This window comes from Hetaerina americana, unplaced genomic scaffold, assembly GCF_022747635.1.
Source record: "Hetaerina americana unplaced genomic scaffold, ioHetAmer1.1.p SCAF_7, whole genome shotgun sequence".
Lineage (NCBI taxonomy): Eukaryota > Metazoa > Arthropoda > Insecta > Odonata > Calopterygidae > Hetaerina > Hetaerina americana.
Genome location: NW_027287316.1, coordinates 55,294,741 through 55,304,974, shown reverse-complemented (window position 1 = coordinate 55,304,974; position 10,234 = coordinate 55,294,741). Strand labels below are relative to the sequence as shown.

The window sequence follows — 10,234 nt, the reverse complement described above, 5'->3', positions numbered from 1 at the left end:
TCTTCAGAAGTTAGTTTTTCTAGGTATTTCGGTGAAAACTCATCTTGTGAACGTTTGGTTTTTATGTTATCAATAGCATTCTCCTCTCGCACGCACCTTCGTTTTTTCTAGAAAAGGTAGGAAATCAAATGCTCTTTTGTTTGCGCTTATGATATACCATTCGCATAACCACGGAGTGCGTACACCTCGAACATGCTCCAATCAATGTTGTAAGATTCTTTATTTTATTCTAATGTTTGTATTTCATATGCAGTTCCATGAACACATGCTTGTCTCGTTTTATGCTCGTGACATTTTACGCTCAGCTGTCCCTCCGAACGATATTCTTTCGTCATCCTCTCCCTCTCCTGCTGTAAAAATTCCATGTACACTCCTCCCATCACCCTCCTTCCCAATCTAATATCTCCCTCACTCTTCCCCCACCTCTTTCCCGGCAGCACAAAGCCTTCCCCTTCGCCCCCTTCTCTCATCTTCGCCCGCCAATGCCCTACGTCCACCGAACCATTTTCGCCCCTTCCCTTTACATTCCCAGTTCCAGAAATCATTTCTTCGACAGCTGTGGTTACCGCAGGTGTGCTGAAGAGAGAGGGAATACTTGGATGGCGCAAACGACGTAGCAAGAGTAACGGAGGGTCATACGTGTCTTGAGTAATTTAGGTAAGTGGCTATGTATACTATTAATTTTCGTTAATTATCCTGGAATACTTTCACACCCGAATTATATTTGTTAAACGCATTTCCTGTGATCGTCGCATTCCATGCTGAACCCGAATTGTTTCTCTCGCAACCTAAGTGTCCTCAATTCTTAACGTTGTAATAACGCTGGTTCACTTTTAAAAGGATAAATTAGCCTATACTTACCGTGGTAACTGAAGTAAGGCACTTTTAACTCTAGATTTGGGAAAGGTGAAATTTGACGCGAGGTTACTGAAGTCTTATGCTCTTCTCTATTTGAGCCACTGTGCTGTTCAGATCTTATATTTTACTCGGGAGATCTAGGTACCATGTATTTTTCTTTCAAGGCATTCTCGAAATTCGTGGAAATGCATTGGAATAAGCGAACCTGGAAATTTCTCATTTGGGTATTCTTTGTGAAATTTCACGTGTCTGAAACATCTTCAAGCATGTTAAAATCGAACACTTGCCAAGTTAGTTAAATCTCATGCTTAAAAATACGTAATGTGACTTATCATTTTCGGCGTGAATTTCTATTTTCAGTTCGCCCGAAGGTGTGTGATGACGCAATTGGAGAGAACAGTAGGGGCAGAGGCCCGTGCCGTGATGCGTTGGTCCTGAGCAAATAATTTTTAGTTGAACGGTAATTTGTTGAATAATACTATTTTACTGCACTTATTTTTATTTTTGTAGATCTGATTTTATTCATTTTCGTATCACTTCATCACGTATTTTTAAGACTTTATCAGCTAAATCTTTGAGATAATAGAAAGAATTATTAATCTAAAAAACTGATTTGTGCATCTTTCATTCTTTGCAGAAGTTTCAACATCAAGATGCCGAGGGTATTACTTAAAGGACTCCTGGCCATTTCCACTGCAGAAGAACACCATCCATCCATCGCTATTTCATCAAATCGAGAGGCCCACTTCGAAGTGGCAAGACGAAAAATGTTCTTGTGGTCAACTGATCGGCAAGATGATTTCATGGTGCTTTTCATTCCTACACCCAAAAGGTAACTCAATTTCTGCGCTTTTAATTTTAGCCTTTTCTGTGAAATCTGTCAACCTTGAAGCTGTCTATATTTAGCTAGATTAATTGTAATTTTTAACCGCTGGTGCAGCCTCAATTTGGAGTAGGATGGGTATCGCGCGCTCGCTGCAGATAACGGGATAAATTCCGCCTTTGAATTAACGTAACGACTTAACTTCGTTGAGGAAAACGAATAATTTATAGCGTCGATTAAGGATTTTATATTTCCACTTCTCTACATAATTGGGGTCTTGTAACATTACAACCTCGTTTTAATCGCAATCCATGCTAGCCATATTTGCAAGTCATATAAAGAATTGCTGTGCTTCTTACTAATATTATTATATACTATCATTTTATACTATATTATTATATTACTAATATTAGTCCTCGCAATTTTTAGATGACGATGGCTAAATTAATCGCATGTTAAATTATTCAATTGGGATAATGATTAATAGTTGAAATTTATTAGCAATATTGTTCTCAAGTTTTTTCGGCGTTGTAAAATATAGAAAGTTTTCACTAAATTGGCTCGTTATATATTGCGCCTTTTATCCGCGCGTACCGTGATACGCGACTGAAATGGTCCTGAGAAAATAACTTTTAATTGAAAATTAATTCGTGGAAGATTACTATTTTACTGCACCTATTTTAGTTTCGTAGTCTGTATTTTATAATGGAATTATTAATTCAGATTAAATTTTTTTTAGTGTATACTGATATTATAAATGCTTCCTTTTAGTGACTTGCACCCCAATTGGAGGAGCTAAATCTCAAATGGACCAACGAAATCTTTAGCTGAGACAATAGTTTGCTGATAACATCAGCTCCTGAGTATGATGGTGGGAATCCTTTGCAGCTTTAAATTACATCGCGTCAAATTTACGAGATCAGGAGATGGGACACTTCGGATCATCGCAGAGTGCCAGCTGCCATGGTCTGGTCAACAGCTGACGCCTAGTGTGTCTCCAAAAGCCCTCGATAATCCAGGCTCGTATCCTCTGAAAGGTAGTTACCACGGAAGCATTTTCTCTACTTAATTATATTCACTTTTTACCATAAGATGAAGGATTTTACACAAGATTTTGCTCGGATATAAAGATTCCTGAAAGGTTTTTGCCCATTTAAAACAGATCATCGGAACTTAGAATGGTTAGAAAACTTGGAATGCCTCATGGTCTCATTCGAGTAAAGAAAGCGCATGGAAAAGTTTCACCGTAAGTAAGCGAACAAAACTAGAATTCGTATGCACACAAATTGGCGTGGCTCTGTCAAAATTTCAATATTTATATTCTTGTGCCTTCGGTGGCGTTTGTAATGGTGGATGATTTTTCGTTTTTTTCTCCCTTTGCCACCCTATGTATGTTTAAGAACTTTGAATGAAGAAAATGGAACTATCGAACTTAAATCAGTTGTTAGCATTGAAATGAGAAATACTTTATCTACATACCTCATACACTATTATCCATAATGCTCTAAAAAAAATTTCTGAAGCATGAGGTAAGGCGTTAGACTACTGCGTAGGTTAGGTAGTGGAGTAATTTTAATTTAGAGATAAATTTCCTGATAACGATATTATAAAGTTTAGGTAAGGGAGTAGGTCAATTAGTGGGTCTCACAATACTAGGCTGCCAAAAGATTTTTTAGAGTACATACATTGCTAATGAGACAAAAGAAAGAATTAGATATCAGAATATAGACAGATCAGGTATTAAGACACCCGAAAGACTAAACTAAAGCATACTGCAACGCACACAAAGGTTTTTGTCAAAAAAATAATTTCTGTAGTAGTAGTTAACTGGGAAGGAACAGGATATTGATGTTGGACGGGATGAAGGGAGGAAGAAAGTACTCGGAGCTGAAGAGGGTACCTGAAACCTGATGTAGAGTAGGATGTTTTGCTAGGGACTACAAATTATTTAATTAGTAATTACGTCCATCCAAAAACCTACCTTAAACGGTAGATTATCTTATAAATAGTTAACTGCCGAAGTTAAAAAAATAAAATACCGGAATTTCCTCATTCATAGCAGTCCGATATCATTATAGGAACTGAAAGTTGGTTAACAGATGATATCACAGACAAAGAAATATTTCCCAAGGCCATTACAGTTTATAGAAACGACAGGCAGAATATAGCCAGAGGAGTGTTTATTGCGGTTAAAAGCTCTAGCGCCAGTAGAACTGAGTTATTTCCTGTGAACTGCATAGAAAGTGTTAGTGCTTTCTGAAAATACCCAGAGCGAAAAGTGTCTGTGCGTATTATGGACCATCCCACGCTGGCTTTATACTCAATACAAGATGTAGAAAGGCAGATAAAAAGCTTTACATCCCACAAAAATGAAGTCTAATTATCGGTGGAAATTTTAATGTTTCCACCGTGGACAAATGCCAATCCACGGTGGAAACATTAAAATTTCCACCGTGGATTGGCATTTGTACGGTTTTATGAATGGAGGTGAAGAAAAGGATTTAAGAGTCACTCTTTATTTACATTCACTTCGAATTCCTTACATCTAGTCAATTCACCAACAAGGGGAAAGAACATTATTGATATGGAAAACCATAAACATAGTAATCAACCCGAAGGTTCACCCAGTACTAAGCCCGACGGCGTGTGAAATTCACACTTCAGGGTAGGGGGCCAGTTCCTTTCCCTGTGCCGGTTATGGTTTCCCAGGATGATCTGGTACCCAAAAAATCACATAGCTCGGGTGGAGGTGCCCAGAGCGCCTTGCCCAGGAGTCGAACCCGGGACCCTCCGGTCAGCAGTCCAACGCTCTACCCACTGGACTACCGCGACCTACATTATTGATATATTAGCTACAAATATACCCGAAAAGGTCTTAAATGTAGAGGTTATTGACGGAATCAGTGATCACAACGCTTAATTTTCTATAATCGCAGAAAAAGTTAACGAACCGAAGAGAGGTTTATTTATTCAATAAAGACGACTATGACGGCTTAAAATGAGTTAAAACTTTCCTTTCTGAGATTTGACGAATTAAGCAAAACTAACTGCCGAGGATACTTGGAATAATTTTCCGGACAGTGTATCATCCGATACTGTTAGGGACATTCGAAGTTGCGAAGACTAATGAAGTCGCGTTAGCTAATGACCTAGATGCAATTCAGAATTGGTGCGACACATGGGAATTGGAATTAAATTTGAAAAAATGCATAGTGATGCATTTTTGAGAAAAAGAGTAATTCCCTCTGATTTAGTTACGAAGTGAAACAAACTGAAATTGTGGAGGTAGATTCCTTTAAATACTGCCGTAATAATTACTCATGATCTGACCTGCTACTTGTCTAGCTGGCAATAAAAATTTGGCTGTATTCAATAATCAATTTTTTCATTTTTAAATGGGAAATGCAATCAAGTCTGAAGAGTTGTCACTTTCACGTTCACTTTCCTTATTAATTCTATTGGAATATTAATCAAACTGCAAATACTATTTGTCGAGGTATCGGTTGTTGAAGTTTGCTTTCTAATTCTTAGTTTCATGCTAGGAAACTAATACTACTGACGGTTGGTATCCTCGAGTTACAAACCTTTCCTTAGTAGCATTAATATGTACTTGAGACACCCTCGCAGACCCTTACCGCATCCTCATTTGTTTTTTTCTTCGTTCTGCATCTGCAAATTAAATGGTTTTAACAATTTTGATATTTTGCTCAATGTTAGCTCAAAATAATAAAATGTAAACATTCTCCAAATTCTGGTGGAAGTGTATTCAATGTTAATGCATTTATCTTGGTAGGTTTTTATAAAAGTATTCCAGTCCAGCTGTTAATAGTTCATTGTGACACCAGTCATCTATGAGAAATTAGATCGTCCTGTGCTACGTAAATATTACATTAATATCATTTAAGTCTTCAAGAATTAAAGACTACATGACAATCATTTATCATCTTCCTCGGCAGTAGTTCATCTGAGATGACTTAATGTTGAATGCGATTCGTGCTAAATAAGTGGGGTGGGTTCTTTTCCGTTGCTAATTATTTTGATCATTCATTTCGCAATTAAAGTGCGTATGATTGAACTTTTCTATTAGCCTCACATTCAACTACAATTATGGCATAGCTAATATGCATTAGGGATGTAATAATTCTTCCTGATGTGATGTTACAGAGACAATTTAAATGTAGTTCAGGAAATGGGCCATTAATTATATTCTTTCTTGTAGAGTCAATATGAGATCACTTAATGTTGAATGTGATTGCAATTGGCACTAAATACATGAGTGAGGTTCAAATCCGTCGCTGTTGATTGATCATTCATTTCGATTTTCAAATATAAAAGCGGTCGGTTTATGCCAAAGAAATAAAGGCGCAGTTTGAATAATTTCGAGGTACACATAGTTCGTAGGAATGAACTTGGCAATTACTAGTCACGTTATGTTGAGATGGCCTGTTGTATTAAAGTCAATGACTAATGACTTATATCAACCAAGTTGGTTTTCATAAGTGGCATCTGCAACAATCGCGATTGCATTAGAAATTAAGAAATAAAATTTCGGAATTTACCCCCTCATGAAATTTTTCAGGAGACCATAACACACGAGTTGAGAAATTACGCATTTTGTAAACCATTGGTAAAATTAATAGAAAGTGCCAGACAAATTGAGCGTGTTAAGTCGACATTGGCAGTCACATTGTTTCGGCAGTATGCAGAGATTAGTATTCTTTATACCAAAGACATCCGCCGAATTTTTCGGTAGTGAAATTGCCCTTGAAAAACTTGTCCCTTAATAATAAGTGCTCTTCGGTAGCAGCTTGTCATATTTGAGTACGGTAGGAAAATAGCTGGGGTTTGGTTATATAAAGGCGAATTATTGGTGCTTCGCGACGATAGTTCAATGCATATTTAACTTTATAAACATTATGTTCAGCTTCCTTTATTGGTTGCATGATTTCATATTTTGATCTTTTTGTTACATCGAGTAACTCAGTATATTTTCAAGCAAAGAAAATCATTGACATTCATCTTTAGTTCAATAATTCCTCAATGTTGTTGCTGGGACAATAAAAAGCTGTAAAAGAATTTTTAACAATGTCTTCACTTAATTTTGTTCGATAACATAATTTTTTGCTCAATCTTTGCCCAAAATAATGAAATATTATTTCACCAAATTGTTGAAGAGCATTCAATGTTAATTCATATATTATCATCGAAGGTTTTGTTGTGTTCATCCAGCTATCAATACTAAATGTGACAGCGGCTACTTATGTGCAATTAAATCGTCCGGTGCTACGTAAATATTGAATATTTTTTTAAATTAATGATGTTATATTAATGGTGTTTATATTTGATTCTTTTCATCAGAAGTTCACCTTAGGTCACTTAATGTTGAATTCAATTGGTACTAAATACATGAGTGGGGTTCTTATCCGTTGCTATAGTATATTATTGCGATTATTCATCTCGGCACCCAACTTTACAAGCTCTTGTTTATATCAAAGAAAGAAAGTTGTACTTTAAATAATTTCAAGATATACTCATGAGCGTATGATTTAAATTGGTAATTAGTCTCGTATTAACTTACATTCCTGAAAAAAGAACTCTTGCGCTCGGAATGCAATAATTCCTTCAGATATGTTATTGGAACAATTAAAAGTAATGTAAGAATTTTAAAACCTATTAAATTGTTCTTTTTTTCAATTACATGTTCGCGGTTTTGCTCAACGATAGCTCATTGTAATGAAATGCGATTTATTCCTCCAAAGTCTGGTATTTTTGATTCAATGTCAATGCATCTATTATCTATGACAAGTTTTGATTAAATTATTCCAGGCATCTATTAAGACATTAGGACACCGGTCTCTATAGTGGAAGTTTGTAACAAAGTTCTTTGTAAATGTTCAATTAATAGAATTTAAAAGTTTAAAGGCTAAAGTAGGCTTTTATACTTAGCATCTTCTCGTCAGAAGTTAATCTAAGATCACGTTATGTTGAATGTGAATGTGATTGGTGCTAGATACCAGTGGGGATCTCATCCACGGCTTTTCAGGTAATTCATTTCGGCATTCAACTATACGTTTAAGTACCGAATTCATTCTGTTAATGGCAAGGAATTAAGTCTTATGAAATATAACTAGGTACACTAAGGTACTCATGCAGTAGTCTCTGGAGGGTCTTGGGTTCAATTTCCGGGAGAGGCACCTACAGCTCCACAGCTACAGCTGTGATTTTTCGGGTACCAGATCTTCCTGGGAAACCATAACCGGCATAGGGAAAGGAACTCTACCCTGTTGTGTGAATTTGACTCCATCGGGCTTAGTTTTGGGTTAACTCAACCACCACCTACCAAACCAACCTTCGGGTTGATTACTGAATTCATGGTATTTTTTACACTGAGGTGCGTAGAATAAATCTTCGCAATTAAGCCTTGTTTCGATTTCCTAAATGCCTTAAAATCAATTGACTAAGATATTCATGTATTCATATTCAACTAAGTTCGTTTACGTGCGTGGCACATATGCGATCGGGTGGATTATTTTCTAGATCAAATATTTATATATTTGGAGAATGGATCTGAATTGAGGGTGATTGATCGGGAATAAATTTGATTGGAAAACACACAATTTTGAAACTAGTCATCATGGTCATTACCTAATATTTTAGGAGACATGAAATAGCCTCACGAAATCTGTTATTTATGTGGATTTGACGTTGCTTGATACTATTGGGCTAACTAAATTTGTATTTCAATTTTACTAAGTACAATATTCAGTAGATTTTCCTGGTTTATTTACAATGTTATTTCATCAACACATCATTTGTCAAACATCCTATTCCTTGTGCATATTTTGATGTATTTGTCATGCAAAGTATTATTCATGTTATTTATAATAAATGTTTTCCATAATTTAATATTTGTTTCCATATTTTTGTAATCTCTCTCCTGCCGCAGTACTCATGTTAGTAATTTTGTCCCAATTTGATTCATGATACGTATTTCTGATCCATTAGATAACGTGTGGTAGCGGTCGTGTGCGTTTAGTCAGCATTGGTAGTCACACCGAAGGATAATTACCGCAAAATGTACATAGAGAAAAGCATTAATTTATAGACTGGAACACCAAGCCAGTTCCCCCATTTTTCTAAAATAACTCAAGTCAAGGGACGTTATTTACTGAATCTCTAGACACCACGGTGAATAGGGGCACGAGTCTACCTACGTAATTGTGGAATAGTTAACTTTTTGTTGGTTAACACAAGAGAAGCTTATCTCATTCTCGCAGTGAAACGAGTTTTCAGTTAAATTAGTTATTCTTCACCATTAAATACCCTTAAGGTGAATTGTCCGTCTGTCTGGACGGTTGTTTAATGCATTTTAACAACAATTTTGTGTAAGTTAAAGCCCTTCTGGTACATGCTTTCATATTGTGATCTTTTTGCGTGACGTTTCGAGTTACCTCCTCAGTATGCAAGTAGGTAATGCATTTTCTATCAAAGAAAATCATGGACATTCACCTAAATTTTTAATTCTTTTATTCACTTGAATTCTTTTTTCTAACTGCAAAAAGCCGTTTTCAACATTAGCCTAAAATAATGAAATCCAAGAAGTGCATTGAAAGGTAATGATTTTTTTCTTCGGAAAATTCTGATAAATGTTTTCCCAGCCATTTGTGGAAACAGTCATCATTGAGGGATTGAGAATTGTCCACTGCTACGTACATACTACATTAAAAACACGTAAACTGAAAGGTGTCACAAATGGTCTCTTCTCGAGCATGTTAATCTGAGATCACTTAACAGGCAAATGTGAATGCGATTTGTTCTAGATGCGAGTAGGGGTTCTTATCCGTTACTATAGTTCGTTCATTCAACTGCACTAGCTACCGTGTTTTGTTTATGCCAAAGAAGCAAAGGCGTCGTTTAAATTGAAGCATAATGTCCAAAGTGGAATTAAAATTTGCAATTGATCTCTGTAATGGGAATTTCGAAATAAATGCCAGGAAATACTTATGCATAAGTGTAGATCACCATTAACTCTATTGATTGGTTTTCATATCAATACTTAAATTCAATAAACTGGATTAGTTAAAATAACCCTTTTTAAAGATATTTTTTTTCTTTTTAGGATTATTGTAACAGCCAACCGAAGTCCTGCTGAAGCATACTAAATTGGATTCCACTTGGAGGACTTCAATGCTAATGCTGTTGATGCTGTGTGCAATCAACTCCTCTCGTTGGAAGAAGTTGTAAGCAACTTGTATGCATTGTATATAAAGCACTCTGTAAAGCATGTTACCACACTAATAAAGTTATACTGTGTGGTAACATCTACTTCTCTATTTCTGTGATGAAGGTTCTTACTTTTATTAATCAATTTTTGTTTGAACAATGTTTTACAATGAACTGTTAATAAAAATTTAGTCCCTATAACACTTTGATTTTTTCAACCCTGGCCATAGAATTTTTTGCTCTGGACTTAGTACAATTTTTCCAGTGCAAATTTTGCCCAAAATTATTTTACTTAAATTAATTTATTTGCAAATTATTTAATGTGTATTA

The 10,234-nt window shown here is 35.9% G+C and overlaps 1 long non-coding RNA gene across 1 annotated transcript; it reads left to right on the top strand.

Moving 5' to 3' along the window:
* Positions 1-562: 562 nt before the first annotated feature.
* Positions 563-10,015, top strand: LOC139696768 (uncharacterized). Its single transcript, XR_011702656.1, has 5 exons — positions 563-657; positions 1,219-1,318; positions 1,496-1,690; positions 2,453-2,718; positions 9,801-10,015. It is a non-coding gene; the product is annotated as an uncharacterized lncRNA (long non-coding RNA).
* The last annotated feature ends 219 nt before the right edge of the window (positions 10,016-10,234 follow it).